The sequence below is a fragment of the Planococcus citri genome, chromosome 1, assembly GCF_950023065.1.
Source record: "Planococcus citri chromosome 1, ihPlaCitr1.1, whole genome shotgun sequence".
NCBI lineage: Eukaryota > Metazoa > Arthropoda > Insecta > Hemiptera > Pseudococcidae > Planococcus > Planococcus citri.
In genome coordinates this window covers 7093626-7111286 of record NC_088677.1, presented here as the reverse complement: position 1 = coordinate 7111286, position 17661 = coordinate 7093626, and the positions used below count along the sequence as shown (strand labels likewise).

General features: G+C 33.0%; 1 long non-coding RNA gene across 1 annotated transcript in view; it reads left to right on the top strand.

Annotated features, from left to right (window-relative positions):
- Positions 1–17337, top strand: part of LOC135846311 (uncharacterized) — a 44851-nt gene extending 27514 nt beyond the window's left edge. Inside the window, exon 3 of the long non-coding RNA XR_010558947.1 lies at positions 5767–17337. This is a non-coding gene — a long non-coding RNA (uncharacterized LOC135846311). The remainder of the gene's footprint in view (positions 1–5766) is intronic.
- Positions 17338–17661: the final 324 nt, after the last annotated feature.

The following is a 17661-nucleotide window of genomic DNA, read 5'->3' as shown; positions in this document are numbered from 1 at the left end:
AAAAGTAGGTAGAACCGGAAATATGGACAGGTATAGGAAAAGAGCACATGGAGGGGATTGTAGGTAGGTATAGGAGTAGTTAGTACAATATTATATAACTAAAAGGGAAAATATTTCCCAGCTTAAGGTCTAATTTTTTCTTAGGTTTTAAATTTTTCTTAGGTGAGGTGTATAACTATCTAAATTATCCATTTAATTCCCCAAACCTGGCTTTTGCCACTCCCCAGGTGATTAAATCCACCACGTAAGAGAATTCAGACATCCAATAGGGACTTTGTGACTCATCCTGATACGACCGCAAAGCAAAAAAAAAGAAGGGATGAGTCACTAGTGGTGTGGGGGGGGGGGTAAGTATGGGTTAGTGAAATGATATTAATTTTTAATAACAAAATATAACATCTGGCCTAGTGACCAATTTTTTTTATAAATTAGAATGTTAGTGTACCAATAGGTTTATCATTATTAAATTAAAAAATGAGCCATTTTACAATCTTCTTATTCATTTGCTGGTTCATATCGTGGTTCTCATGTCTTCAAAAAAATCATTTTTTTTTTTGGAGAAGATGGTTTTTCTACAAGTTTATGAAGATCTCCTTATTGTTTATAATATGTATGTTTATCATAGCATTCACACTTTTGTGATCTGAAAATAAAACAAAATTGAATTAATTATGTCACTTGGTTTAATGAGTACCTACTGAGGTGCTTCTTTTATAAAACTGATTTTTTTTATTGGAAAATTAGGTGCGATTTATTTACCAAATTGTACTTACTCATTATAAGCAGACTCTGCACACTGGCATGCTGTGCAGGTTTCTTCACAGATACAGGCATCTATCTTTATTTTAGGAACTTTGAACACAGCCATTATCTTGCCATTGGATAGTTCTTTTGTTCCATTAAAAATAAGTAGTTTGGTAGACTTTTTAAACACTTCTTAGTGTTCTAAATTCCCCAGAAGATGGTCTTCCATCCGTTCTGAAAATAAAATAAATGGTATCAGAATACAAAAGTCAGCTGTTTGCATAACACAGTGTTCAAGTGAGAATAATTCAATCTATAAATTGATTTTATATATTTATGTTACTTCTTACTTGGTAATCCGTTCTGAAAATAAAATAAATGGTATCAGTATACAAAAGTCAGCTGTTTGCATAACACTGTGTACAAGTGAGAATAATTCAATTATGTTACTTCTTACTTGGTAAACTGGTCCGCACCTGGTTATCCAGCATCAGGTGGATACTTGTAAAAGGGGAAAGAAAAGAAAGAAGCAAAAAAGATAACTTACTCCAATTTTTTGTTGGTCTAGTCACAGTTGCTCATTTGGCTAATGACCATCTGTTTCATTCGTTTTATGCAAATTTGTTTGCGAATCTATAGTCTAGTTGCTTCAATTTTTCTTATCCAGCTTACACAATGCATACGAATACGATAGAAAGTTTTTTAAAAAACAGCATCTTAAAATTATTAACTGCATTCGTTCATCATCATTAAAAGTTACACTAGAAAAAAATAAAATAAAATGAATGTAAATGTATAGAAGGCTCCTTTATAATATTAAATCCCTAATTTAAAAAAATAAGCATAAGAGTCATAGCTCTGCTTCTTTATACTGCACATTCAACACTCATTGTCATTGGTGGTACTCTGCGAACCATTCAAAAACAAATGACCAAATAAAATGGTATTAGTATACAAGTGAGAATAATTCAATCTATAAATTGATTTTATATATTCTTACTTGGTAAACTGGTCCGCACCTGGTTATCCAACGTCAGGTGGATACTTGTAAAAGGGGCGTTTTCAAACCCTTTGAATCTTTTTTGTACAGCTGTTACGCAGAAAACTACCTCGGGTGGTAGCTTGGTTATGGAAATGAAGGGTAGGTATTTGCTACCTTTACAAATCGAATCCAATTGTTTTATAATATTATCCATTCTGTCTGTATCAATCACTAACTTTAATTTTGACGATATAGATATACAATCATTTTTTTTAAATGCACTATAGTTATGTATGTACCTATAAGGGTGCAATAAATAGTTTTCAAATGTATCGAATCATTTTACATTAAGAAAAGAAAAAAAAAGTTCACGTCTCAGTGTGTACCACGCCGCCGAGTACACTGTGAGACATTTTTGAAAATTTTTACTTTGGCCATGGAAAAAAAATTTCCTAGTCGAATTTACAAGAAAATATTCTCTAATGCAGAAAAAAGCTCTTTCGAATGATATACTTACGAAAAAATTGGTCCAGTGACTCATCCTGATACGACCGCAAAGCAAACAAAAAGAAGGGATGAGTCACTAGCGGAGTGGGGGGGGGGTAAGTATGGGTTAGTGAAATGATATAAATTTTTAATAACAAATAACATCTGGCCTGGTGACCAATTTTTTTATAAATTAGAATGTTAGTGTGCCAATAGGTTTATCATTATTACCTAAATTAAAAATTGAGCCATTTTACAATCTTCTTATTCATTTGCTGGTTCTTATCATGGTTCTCATGTCTTCAAAAAAATCATATTTTTTGTTGGAGAAGATGGTTTTTCAACAAGTTTATGAAGATCTCCTTATTGTTTATAATGTGTTTATCATAGCATTCACACTTTTGTGATCTGAAAATAAAACAAAATTGAATTAATTATGTCACTTGGTTTAATGAGTACTGAGGTGCTTCTTTTATTAAAACTGATTTTCTATTGTAAAATTAGGTGCAATTTATTTACCAAATTGGAAAATGACACTAACTTTACCTTTTTTTTCACAGTTTTTAGGGTCAAAAAATAACATTTAAAGTAACAGGAAAAAAACGTTGTGGTATTGGTTTTGGTATTGTTAGGTTTTTCTCAGAGGAAGCGGTATTGGTATTGGTATTTAGCAATGGTATTTCAGTGTTGTGGTATTGGTATTGGTTTTGGTACTGTTTTTTTTGCATATTTTAACGTTTTTTTGCGTTATTGTTAAAAAATGTTATAACGTTACCAGTCCCTGGATGAGTATTTACAACCTACATGGACTCTACCAACATGGACTCTGTGACTCACCCCTACATGACTGCAACGAAAAAAGGGGGATGAGTCACCAGCACAGTGGGGGGGGGGGTTATTTCTAAGTAACATACTTTGATATGTGTTAGTAAAAAATACATATTTTTTAAAAAGTACATCTACATATACCACCCTCCTCTGTTGATAAAATCTGCAACAACATAACCCTACTCAATGAGTCACCAGCGGATCGTGAGTGATTACATACTGAGAATTACTTTTCAAAGCATCGATGTATTTTCTGGGAATATTGGGCGGAAGGTCGATAACTACTTTTTCTATCTTCTGTCCATCATTTATTTTCAGTATGTTGAAGCACTCACACATGACTGATCTATTTAAAAAAATATTCAATTAATCAATGAAAAAAGAAAGAACATTTAAAAAATGATATTCTTACTCATTATAGTTCCTTGATAAGCAGTTACAGGTTTGACAGTTCTCCTCACAAAGACATCCGTTAGGGTAATGAACATACCGGAATTTAATTATCGCCATGTTCTTTTTATTTGCCAGCTCCCTAACTCCTTTATATTCAAATATCTTGGCGGTTCTGCTAAAAATGTTTATAATATTCCAAGTTGTTCAACAATTGTTCTTCTATACACTCTGTAAAAAATTACATTAGATATTATTATTTTTTAGTCGATCAATTAGAAGTTAAATAATTGATAAACAACTGGCTTCTTACCAAGTAGGCAAGCTGGTCCTTATTTGATTGGAGCGAGATGTGAATTCCAGTAAATGGGGCGTTATCTTTGCCATTGTATCATTTTATAACATCGCTCACTGTAAATAGAATGTTTTCCGGAAGTCTGGTTAAACTCAAGAAGGGGAGGTATTTCACCCCCTGGCAGATACTGTCTATGTCCTTCATTATTATTTTCATCGGTTTCTCGTCATCAAGGTTCAAAAATGCCAGCTCACGAAGCAATGGTGCAGGAGGAGCAACTTGTTGTTTTTCATCAATGTCTTCGCATAATAATGCTGAGTCTAGTTGCCTATATGTAGTGTCTGTTGATCAGCCATCTCTCTTGACGTAGAAGGTCAGGTATAGGTTTCTATAATTTTTATTACCATGAGTATTTCATGCATATCATTAAATAATTAAGCCATGAGATTTTACTGATACTTTTTCAAAAAAAATAGTTTTTCTGCTTAATAAATAGGTACTGAAATTTACCATATTTCGAAGACCAAAGGTGATTTCTTTTCTCCAACGTACGGAAAATCCTCATTTCTATGGAAATTTTAATCTGTAAACTTATGAACTGATCGAGTGGACTTATACCTTTACCAGAACTTGAAATTTTGTCCACTGTGATATATTCCATTGTGAAATACATGGAATTATCGGGTTTTTGAAATGACTTTTTTTAAAAACCTGAAAAGTGACATGCAGGTAATGCTAGAAAATCCCGTAACTCCAATACCCAAAATCAGCATTGTGAAAACGTTATTTTATTGAAAACAAAAAAGGAAAAAAAAAGTTTGTAACAAAATATAGGTACTAATTTAATAATAATAATTCTGAAACAAACAATAATATTAGGTATTACATAATATGAAGTTTGGCATTTGTATAGATTAGAAAAAGGAACACTTGTCAATTTTTGTAAAAAAGTGACTTATTTGGAACTTTTTGTAAAAAAGCAACTTTTTTCAAAAAATGTTGGGCAATTTTTGATAAAAAAATTACACACTTAAAATTTTGTGCTGGGGAGTGATAATTCAACTTTATCAAGAATTTTAAAAGAAATTGAAAATTGCTTATTTTTTTATCTTCTGTCCATCATTTACTTTCAGTAAATTGAAGCACTTACGCATGATTGCTCTATAAAAAAAAACATTCTATTAATCAAATTATGAAAAAAAAGAAACAACTTAAAAGAAATCATATTCTTACTCATTATAGTTGAGGAGGTGGATAGCAAAACGCAATAACTCCAAAATTACGAAAATTGAGTTTGATATCTATCCTTATGTAAAATTCAACGGGGAATCCATTCCCAGTGTCAGATTTTGTCCATCAGTTGATTATCATAGCGCAATCGAGGAAAACAAGTCTGATTTTAGAGCTAAATGCATTGAAAAATGAGATTTTGTTTGCAAAACGCAATAACTCCACTACTTTTTATACATTTCAGTTGCGCAGATGTGGTAACACTGTTTTTTTTCATCGGGTGGGTACTGAAAATCGTTGGGTAGGAGTTACTTAAAAAAATGGTGCTTTCGTTGCCACTCTCTGAATGCCATATCACACACAGGAATTGTTTGAATTTGACATTCCAGTTTTTTAATTGTGTTTTATCGAAAATTCTCGATTAAACATCAATTTTTTCAAATAAAAAATACGTTTTTTTGCAGAAAAACACCAAAAAAAAAATTTTGCGTTCAAAACGCAATAACTTTTTTTTCTTTTCCTCACTGTGCTTACCCAGGTGACTGAAATTTTGAAATTGAGTGGAAATTTTATTTGTGGCACCTTCCCCTTTCATTTGACACCAATTTCGGAACTCGACCCCCCACCCTTCCCCTCCTGACAATTTTTCCTAATTTCCCAAAAAAACCAAAAATGGAGTTATTGCGTTTTGCTATCCACCTCCTCAGTTGTGAGATGCGCATTTGCATGTTTCACAGTTCTCACACAGGCATCCATTAGATGTGTGCACATATCGAAATTCAATTATTGCCATGCTCTTATTGTTGGATAGCTCACAAACCCCTTTGAATTCAACTATCTTCAACGTTCTGAGTGAAATGAACAAAAACTTTTCCTATGGATCAACTACCCACTGGTAACCTTTAGTCACCAAGAATCCAATTGCACGCCATCTCCGCGGGATTGATGTGGATGAAATTGTTTTCTCAACGTTGTGGTAGAGGAGCATGAACCATTGCACTTTTTTTCATTTCTATAATTCTTAGGTGTGGGTACAATTATGGTGAGCAACAACGTTTCACACAATATGTATTAATTTCTTATGTAGGTATACATGAAAAAGAACACTTACACATGAAGTTTGTATTACTGGTAACACTAAAATTGTGGAAACTTAACTTTAGGGTTTGTGTGGGCCTGAGTTCCAATAATGAAAGAAGTAACACATAAAGTGCCATATGAGTAATATTAGAATTGTGGTATTGTCACTGTGGGGGTTGAGTGGCCCTGAGTGCTGTTTGATATCCATCATCAGTGGTGGATGAGTAGAATAACCACTGCCTTTTCCTTCATTTCTGTAAACAAACTAGTGAATTTTGGTGAACACATGAAGTGGCTATGTAGGACATTCTGCACAATATTATGTACTTTTCAAGAGAATACATACTTACAAAAATATTTACACTATTGACTGGGAACATGAATGCAGCTGACTGTGTTTTTGACAGTATTGGTAGATTGTTTAGTTGACCACTTCACCATTGAAACGAGAATAATACATACTTATATGGAAATTAAACAATTTTGTTCTTGTTGAACTTTGATTCATATTTACCTACCTACCTAACAAAAAGAAAAAAATTTTCATTTGTCAATGAAATGGTTTGTGAATCAATATCTGAATTAAACACTCTTTCTCTGCAAAAAATAAGTATGCATTCCAGACAAAAAGTATCCACATTGACATGACCAGGAATTGACAATTTTTTTTTTTTTACAAAATAATATAGTTACTTACATCTTGTTATGAAAGTTCTGACGAATACGATGTGTTACTGCAAATTATTTAATAATTGTTCCTCCATACTCTCTAAAAAAAACATTAAATTATTATTTTTCAGTCAATCAATTCAACTTGATTTATAAATAACTGGCTTACTGGGTAAACTGGTCCTGATTTGATCGTTCAAGGAGTTGGTAAACTAGTTCATATCTCAGCATCTAGACTCAAATGCACCCCTGTTGAGTGTAAAGGGTGCATAGTCTATAGGTACCTTATCTTTTTTGTATGTAGGTTACCATGTATATTATTTAATTTTTGTCCAGTTTAGTAATGCTCACAAATGGTAAACATTTCTCCCCTCTGCAAATAACGTCTAAATCTTCAATGATACAGATCATTTGTTGTTTTTCATCGATGTCTACTGATTCCAATAATTGTTCACATAATAATGTTGAGTGGGCACTAGCAAAATTCCAAATAAATCTGCAGTGCCCAAAGTCCATATAAAAATTGTCATTTGTAAATGTTGACAATCAATAACCACATTAAATGAAAAAAAAAAATCAAAATTTATTTCAGTCAATTATATTAGTTCACTGTTCCAAATCAGTAATACAAAAATATTTCATTTTACTGCTTTTACAATTAAATTTTCACTGTTATGAAACAGTAATTTTTTTTAACTGATTCAAACAGAGTATTAATGAATACACTGGTTGAATTAGTTGGAACTCATTCAACTGATTCACCCAGTACTGTTTCACTGATTCAACAGTAGCAAAGTTCTGCCTTTTTGAATCAGTGAAATTTGACTGTGAATCAGTAGAAAATGACTGATTCAAATTTAGAGAGAGGGTCTTCAGTGGTGTACATACGTAGATGAACAAGGGTCGAGATAGACATGTGATTACTATGACTAATAATCATTCATTGACCTTGGTCTCTGAGGTATCTAAGCCTACTTCACCTTCATATTGTGGCCTCTTGAGTTGTTTCCCTAGGATTGGATGGTTTGTGTTTTGACTTAAATGATTAGGAATGTTATTATCGACTTTGTATCCATCTTACATCTTATTGACAATGGTTTCATGACACCTGACAGAAAGAAAAAATTACATGTAAGTGTTACCTACTTTGATGAACATAAAATTGCATATAGTCCAGTCATTAAAGACATTTTTACAGGAAAAATTATCATCAAACAGATCTTTTATATTGACCATATTATTCAAAGAAACACATGTTTTAAAACTTTTAAATTCGTACCTAAATTATATCATACATTATCTATTACTTACTTGTTTAATGAACCATTTGATTGGTTATATATCTTGACACTTCGTTTTGGAGCTGTGGTATTGGCATTTCTTGCTGATCGATTAACTAAGCCGGTATGTTTCCTAGGTGTTGTTAAAAAGTCTGTTGTGTTTTCACTCAAGTAGCGGCAACTGCTGTTTCCCATTCATTGGGCACTTTTACTAACAAATTATTAATTTTTACTTTGAAATTAGGGAAGTCCGATTCGACATCATATACATTTTGGTCTACTGTTTCACAACTTTCACATACACCATACAATTGGTACGGAGCCATCACATGATTTGTCAACTAGACACATTACAACTGCACATTCATATGCATAAAGTTTATAAATTGATTTTACTTATTTATGTTACTTCTTACTTGGTAAGCTAGTGCGCACCATGTTGTCTAGCGTGAGGTGAATGCTAGTGAAAGGAGCGTTCTCAATGCCCTTATAACTTTTTTGTATGGATGTCACAGTGAAAACTACTTTTGGGGGGGGGGAGTAGTTCAGTGATGGAGATGAATGGCAAATATTTTGTCCCCTTACAAATTGAATCCAACTCTTTTATTATATTTTCCATTCTATGTCCGTCAATCATTAAAGATTTTAATGAGGATTTCAGTTCCTCTGTCGCTGTCCCTGGTGTAATAGCAGTAAGTAGACTTTTTGGGTTGAGGTGCATCTGCATTGATAATTTTCATAGCGGCAGAGGTGCACTAGGTGGTAGCAGTGGAGGTTTCTTTCATCATCATGGAATGAGACCACTGCGAATTTGTTTTGCAAAGACTTTTCAGGTTGTTCCTGAGCAGGCTGATAAGGGCATGCCCCAGGGGCTGACACAATGTCATGTAGCCATGTTTGCTTCCGATCATGGTGATATATAGTCTTTCAAGAAAAGTTGCGGGCCCCTTTGTACACCTCACATAGAATAGTGAAACAACAAAAGTATATTTGATAAGCTGTCATGCATAATATTTTTATGACAGGTTTGTCAACTAGACACATTGTAACTGCACATTCATAAGCATTGTTGAAAAATGATAATTATCTTTTCTCTTTGCAGCTGCATACCCTGAGACATGAATTAACTCCAAAAAAATGTTTTAACGTATAATTGTTTAATCTATTAAAAAAATTGAACATTATAAAACAAATGGTTAAAGAAAAGATTTTTACATTAAATTATCAACTTACTCATTATTGATGACTCCAGAACAACCTGCATCCACCGCATTCCTTTTTGCAGATACATCCATTTGGTAATATCTTAGGGAGCTTGTGGTTTTTTTAAACACATTATAGAACTACAAGTTTTGAAGTAATTTTCCTGTCATTCTCTCTAAAAAAACAATACTTATTAAATTTAAAAAAAAAAAAAAAAACAAAACATTTAATAAACAGTATTATAAATCAGTAATACAAAAATATTTCATTTTACTGGTTTTACAATCAAATTTTTACTGTTATGAAACAGTAATTTTTTTAAACTGATTAAAACAGCGTATTAATGGATACACTAGTTGAATTAGTTGAACTCATTCAACTGATTCACCCAGTACTGTTTCACTGATTCAACAGTAGCAAAATTCTACCTTTTTGAATCAGTGAAATTTGACTGTGAATCAGTACAAAATGACCAATTCTTTAGAGAGAGGGTCTTCACTCTTCAGTGATCTACATAGATGAACAAGGGTCGAGAAAGACATGTGATCACTATGACGAATAATTATTCATTGATCTTGGTCTCTGAGGTACCTGAGCCTGGTTCACCTTCATATTGTAGCCTCTTGAGTTGTTTCCCTGGGATTGGACAGTTTGTGTTTTGACTTGAGTGATTAGGAATGTTATTATCGACTTTGTATCCATCTTACATGTCGCACCTCGGGAGTTATAAGGTCACATCTCAAAAAAGTGAAATTTTACAGGAGAGTGATTTTCTTTTTTTTAAAAACTTGATTCATTATTTTCATCAACTTATAATCAATTGTGAGGAATGAATAGCATGTCATTTTGAAGATTGGGTATCCTACCTTCATTTAGCATAAGAATATTTTGAAAAATAAACTCTTAAAGAGGAAATATTTCAATGTTTGGAAAACATTTTGAGTTATAACCTTTCATAAAAAGTGATCTGGAGGCGAAAAAAAGCGTCCAAAAAAAATTTCGTGATAACAAAATTGTAGAGAATTAAATTTCCAATCGACATAATGTCGTTAGTTTTTTTCTGGAGTGCTTAGTTTTTGAGTTTTTCTCAAAAAACTAAAATTTCAATATATATGCAAATTAATTTTTCTGAAAAATGTTCTATTTTAAAAAATTTTTGTTTTGGAACAAACCTACAAAAAATACACTCCTTGTGATTATTTTACATCTTAAAAACGTTCAAAACTATCGAAACTGTTTTCTGACACTTTGTATGTGCGAATTTTACTCAAAGAAAGAGGAGTTTTTTGAGATGTGACCTTATAACTCCAAACAACTTGCAATGTTGTAGAAATTTTGAGTTAGGCCCTTTGCATTTTTTACATGATCTAAGCAGCATACCCGACTCAAAGTGTTTTTTTTGGTTGCTGGGGGTCATGCAAACCCCAAAAATGCAAAAACATCAAAATCGTTTTTTTTTGAGATGTGACCTTATAACTCCCGAGGTGCGATGTTATTGACAATTCCATTGTATCTGCTACCATTGCGCTGTTGGTGACATTGATGTGGTCTATTTGAAATTTTATTGTTTTCACCAGGTATAAGCACCCAAGAATAAATTTGCTTGCTTTTCTCCTCTTGAAAGTTGATTAAGAGATTCATTTTGCCCTCAAATTTTACAGCATTTCGAAATTGGTTGTAATGGTAGATGAAATATCTTAAGAGCTGTTTGTAGCCCTTCATTAATTCATTACTCACTTTAACTTCTACAACTAATTCAACAGGCAAGGTGGTTGTAGAAAGGTCTACATCACTGTTGATCTTACCAGTACCATTGAGTTTATTTCTACTTGTAGCCGGTTTCATTCTCGGATGTGTAGTTCTCAGAATATTTTTCCTGTGTACTATCCCAATTGACAAAAGAGCGCTAAAAAAGTTTGGCGAAAAGGATGGCAACATTTTGACACTGTTTTTGAGCACGTATGAGGGCGCTCCAATTTTACACCAATGGAGCGCGCATCAAAATGTCGCCATCGTTTTCGCCCTGTTGTTTTTGAAGGAGTTTGTCGCCTATTTTTCTGTTACAGATTCACTTTGAATATTTGCCTGGATTTTGATCGATGTTTTGAGCAATACAAACGAACTTTTAACAATGTTACATGTAAACCTGACTAGTTGATCACACAAATAGCACGCAAAAATAAAAAATTAATACACACTTACAATAAATTAATGACTTTTAAAACAATTTCCAATTTATTTGTTCTTTTTTTTTTACTTTTGAATTTTAAACTGAGAAACTACTGCACATTAACTCTGCGATCTCTCACACACTCAACACACTAATCTCACTCGCAATTTTCCCACCCAAACTAAAGATTTTCAAAATTCTAACCCCACCAGAGAACTAAAAAAATAAAAACCAATTTAATAAAATCTGGGAGAGTCTCACACAAGGAAGCATCCACCAGCCCAGGGAGGATGCCGGGGCCAAAACGTTTATTTAATTTTGGTTAAAAATATTCATCTCTAGACAAATCGAAAAACCACTTTAAACTGCACGTTTCACTGTTCCATTCAAAAAATCACATAACACTGCACTTTAAACACTTTCAAACAAAAAATTACGTTACACTGTACCTTTAATAAAAATCACTTCTATACAAACGGATTCAAAAACACACCATTTACATTTTCAATAATCATTTTTACATAGGTAATATAAGACGCATTCAAACTGTTTGTAACGGACAACTGGATGTTTCTCTCAGCCACTGAGTGTTTCTTAGGTAGTTAATCAGTTGAAAAATGCGAAGCGATAGAGTTATTAATAGACTATCAGCAATTTACCAGACCAACCGGATGTCAACGTCACAACTCGTTTCAAATTATTAGCGAAAATTTTTATCATAGCGCCAAGTGTAGGGCGATATTTTCTTCAAGCGCCATGAAGAGGGCGAACTATCTCTACTTATGTCTATGTGTTGGGTGAAATTTCATTTGAGTGCCAAGTGTGGGGCAAATTTTTGCCATTCGCCCTCATATGTTAACTGAAAGTTTATTTTAGCGCCGTCATGAGGGCGAATTTGTAAAATTTTCAGGGCTTCAAACCCGAATGTTTTCGGGTACGGGTATCGGGTACGGGTACAGAAAATTTTTCGGGTATGGGTATCGGGTACGGGTATGGGATTTTCTTCAATTTTCGCCATTTTTGATACAATTTTGATGAAATACCTGAAAAAATACCCGTTCTATCGGGTATTCGGGTTCAAAATAGTTTAATCGGGTACTGGTTCGGGTACAGGTAGGTATTCCTTGTTTTATTTTTTTGGGTACGGGTACGGGTTCGGGTACAGAAATTTATGGATTTTTGTTCGGGTATTCGGGTACGGGTACGGGTACGGGTACGGGTTTGAAGCCCTGAAAATTTTGCGCGGATTTTCATTAAAACGGACTTAGGAGAGCAACCATTTTGTCAATTGGGATGTGTAGGTGTAGGGGTGGTAGCAACAGTGCTTTCTGTTGTCTTAGATTTAGAATCACACAAATAATTGAAGTAATTAATCTGGAGGATTTAAACAAACGCAGGGGCGGATTGATTTAATCAATCAAACAGGTATTTATATTTCAATTAATGTCACACTTCAGTAATTAACAAAGGAGAACACACACAATATACATTATAAGCATCAAATAAATAAGCATCTGCAAAACGAATGATTAAATTATTAATCTGTAAGATTAAAGATTAAACAAACAAAGCAATAACAGATTGATTTAATCAATCAAACAGTTATTTATATTTCAATTAATATCACACTTCCGTAATCAACAAAGAGAACACATGCATGATGCAATACACATTATAATATGCATCAAACAAACATGAGTCAGGTCATGCTGGTGCGACAACCCCAAGGTACACTAGGATCACGAAAATGGATCCACTCATAAGGGTAATGGTATACCGTGAGTGGATGAGTAGCTGTACACTAACACTCCCTCTCTATGAGTTTACCAATCGAGACATGTCAATTTTTCAATGTACCTTCAGAGTTCATTAATACAAATAAATATTTTAGATATTCACAAAATTCAAGTACAAAACAATAACGTTGAATAACAAAACATATTTACATAGGAACTTTATCTTTGTTCAATTCACAATCCCAGTATTGCATTGCCACACTTGATACCAGTTTTGTTGAAAATCATAAAAATGCATTAAGTAACGCCTTACTTGCAGGCTTTTTTGCATGGTTAAAGTTGGGAAAACCCAGCTTATTTAAAATCTCGATTGCCTTTTGAATATTTGGCGGGCCTTTATGCAAACTTGTCCTTATAACAGGGTGGACAGAAGTTATGTGAACCCCAGAGAAAGATTTTCATTGAAAATAATGGTTGGCAACGTGAAATAGATGCATATGGTTGGTGGAAAGTCATCATCTTGGTCTAATAACCAATCATATGCTATCATTATTATCATTCACTGTGACCAACCAAAATATTTAGCAAAAAACTTTTCTAGGGGTTCACAATATTTCTGTACACCCTGTATGGTATAAACAATATTAAACATTGCCTAATTTTAAATCTAATAAATTAGAATTCACCTTAAAAAGTAAGAAAATCATAGTTTGACTTTCAAATCGTTGTGGGGTAATTGAAGATGTCACTTCAGAAAGGACATCAGTGGGAAAGTTGTGTTTTGAGAAAGAGCGTTTTGAAAGTTTGAATACTTGCCAAATCATACCTCAAATTCTCAATGAACAATGATGCCTTGATTGCATTGCAGTGCAAATATTTGGCTGCAAACAGAAACTTATCTGTTCAGCTTGGTACCTTCTTTCACTGGACAGACTATAGAGAAGAGAACAAAGATACTCAGTAATTATATTTGGTTACTTTGAAACAAACATTACATTTTTAAGTAAAATATCAATAAATAAGGTTAAATTACTCGTATTATAATACAGAAGTGAACAAATTATTCCCCCCTAGCCCGTGACTAAGTATCAGGGGGACACAGTAACCCAATCCTAAATGACCACCATAAAAAATTGAATGGGTCACCAGCAGTGGAAATGGGGTTAGATTAGAGGACCATTTTTCACTGTATACTGTACCTAAACAATCAATCATTTTCTGCTTCTTATATCTTCCAAGTAACTTTCTTGTATCTTTGGGAGATGATCCTTCAATAGCTTCACAAACATCTCCTTATTATTCACTCCATGTTTCTTGAAACATTTGCATTGCACATTTGCGATCTGAGAACAAAATTTGAATTAATTATAAAAGAAATTGAGAAAAACAATTGAAAAAAATTATACTGCTTACCTACTCATTATAATCAACCTGTACACACTGGCATGCACATTGCACATATGGGATCACAAATGCAACCATTCTCCTAGAAGCTCCCTCCAGCTGGCGGAGTCTCCGGTGAAAGTGGCGGAGTAAACATGCATTGGTCATAAGTAGGTGACATGTACATCTCCTCTGTCGACCCATCAGCCGATGACATTGAGGACATCGATGATACAGAGTCAGCATTATCCATAGTTGGCACCTCGATTGAAAAAATCATATTCTTACTCATTATAGTTGCGCAATGCGCATTTGCATGTTTCACTGTTCTCACACAGGCATCCATTGAATGAGTGCACTTATCTAAATTTAATTATAGCCGTGCTTTTATTGTTGGATAGCTCATGAACCCCTTTGAATTCAAATATCTTGGACGTTCTGTCCAATACATACGATGTAACACTCCAAATTATTTAATAATTGTTTTTCCATACGCTCTGAAAAAACATTAAATTACCTACACAAGAAAAATTGTATTTTCTTTCAGTGTATTTACATAAATACTGTGACAATGTTAAACAGTTATTAAATCATTTATTCTTTTTCACATCTTTGGTTGTATCGAAACAGGACTGACTAAGTTGCTTGTACTTGCAGGCTTGTTTTGCACATCCCATTGTACATCTCATGTACTCGTATGATTTGTGATTAGTTTTCTGTGTTGTCTTATAAGTGTTGAAACTGACAAAACATTGAATATAGATTCATTCTTACATCTTGTATCTTCTGTACAGGGGACAAGAAACATATAAAATGGCAGGGCTGTATACCGATATATATAGGGGAGAGACGCCAAATATGGAAGGCCATCTTTAAAATTGAGATTGCTCAGCCCCAAATCAACTTAAGGGCGATCTCAAACAACCAATGGGTAGCTGCAACCCTCTAGTTTCACCCCCTAAAAGCTCAGTTCTCAAAACCAAAAACTTTTCCCCCCACTTCCAATTTTGTAGAAAGTGTCATTTTCAGACTTTGAAAAAATGGTCTCCAAATATGGAATGGTTTTTTTTTTCAAAAAATATTGGTAAAAATGATGTGGTTAACCAAATGTATTCGATTTGAAATGCAATAATAAAGTAAAGCTATGTTCACTGTTGATAAAACTAACATTTTAATCGATTTAAAACGTAAAATTATCTGACTTAGAAAGGAAAATTTTTTTTCAAAAATTAATGGATAAAATTACGTATTTAATCGAATTTATTCGACTTGAGACCTAAAATACGTGTAAGATGCATAATTACTAACGTTTTGAACATGTGTGATCGGAAGAATACTTAAAAAATAAGAAACACAACATATTCCATAATAGGCTACCCAAAGAATCTGAATAAAAAACGATCATAACTTCATTATTTGCAGCTTTCGAGAAAAACTGATAAAATATTCTGAAAGTACCCACTTTTCACTTCTAGAAGCTATCTTCATACAAATGTTTTCGCACAATTTTTTGCTAAAATTTTTGAATTCAAAATTTTTCATGGAAATTTTTTTTTTTTATCAAATCACATTTTTGTCAATTAAACACAGATAACTTTACGGACCACCACCAAAATTTGTATAGCCTGGTTATTTCACTAGCTTAATCGATTCTGACCATCGCCAGTAGATTTCGATGGTAAACATTCGAGATATTGTCGCATTCCATATTAGGCAACATTCCATATTTGGCGTCTCTCCCCTACCAAAAAACCAGTAAATTGAAGCACTCACACATGATTGCTCTATAAAATAACATCCAATTAATCAATTATGAAAAAAAAGAAACAACATTTTAAAAAATCATATATTCATATTCTTACTCATTGTAGTTGCGCAATGCGCATTTGCATGTTTCACAGTTCTCATACAGGCATCCATTAAATGATTGAACATATCGAAATTTAATTATAGTCATGCTTTTATTGTTGGATAGCTCACAAACCCCTTTGAATTCAAATATCTTCGGCATTCTGACGAATACGATGTGACACTCCAAATTATTAAATAATTGTTCTTCCATACACTCTGAAAAAACATTAAATTACTTACACAAAAAAAATTGTATTTTCTTTCAGTGTACCTAGATAAATACTGTGACAATGTTATACAATTGAATCATTTCTGCTTTGTATTTGCACATCCTGTTGGGCTTCTAGCATCTTTTTACGATTTTTCTTACGTCTTGTATTTCCTGTACAGGGGACAAAAAACATATATAATGGCGAGCCTGTATACCGCTAGATATATAAAATAATTAATCTTGTGAGGGACACTTGCAGAATTCCAAAGAAGTCTGCAGTGCCCAAACTCACGCTCATATAAGAATTTTCATTATTGGCTGCCAGAAGATGAAGTTTTCAGGTGAGAGTAAAACTAAACAGCATTATAAAAAATTTTATTTGTGAATGTCAACAATCAATAACCACACACAATAAAAAAAATCATAAAATGTATTAGGTAAACTAGGTACTTCATTGATCATTTACCAACACAGGAATCAAAATCTATTATACCTATATATAAACATTACAATATAATTTTAAATATACCTAATAAATTAAAATTCACCACTATAAAAAATTGACTTTCCAAATTATTGTGGGGTAATTATAGATACCTAAGTTAGAACACTACATATAGGTATACTAATGCAATTAAGAAGTATTATATGTAAGTGTGTTTAGGTATGGCAAATATGGTGTAATTTTCAATTCTGCTGGGATGTCATTTTTATAGCTACCTGTGTATTATTCACTTGTTAATTTCATGTTTTTTTTATATGTACATACATACAAATACATAATTATTCTTCTCTGAAATGATTTTTTTTTTTTGTTGAATAATTAGGTTTATCTATTTTGCATAATACATACCCAACTACCAACAAGGGAGGTGCCCCAGGTGACATTTGCTGATTTCAAAGATTCTTGCACCATTGAATAGAGGACATCGAACTTTAGACAATACAGGCAATACAAATTGCCAACTTTTTTTCACAAATTGGTATACCTAGTGGCAATCTACTTAAACTCAATGGGAGATTAAAATTGATATATATGGGTTGATTTTATTCAAGCAGGGATCAAACAGTGATGTGGGAACAGAAAAGCTTTCAATTTCAAAAACGTTGTCCACCAATGTTT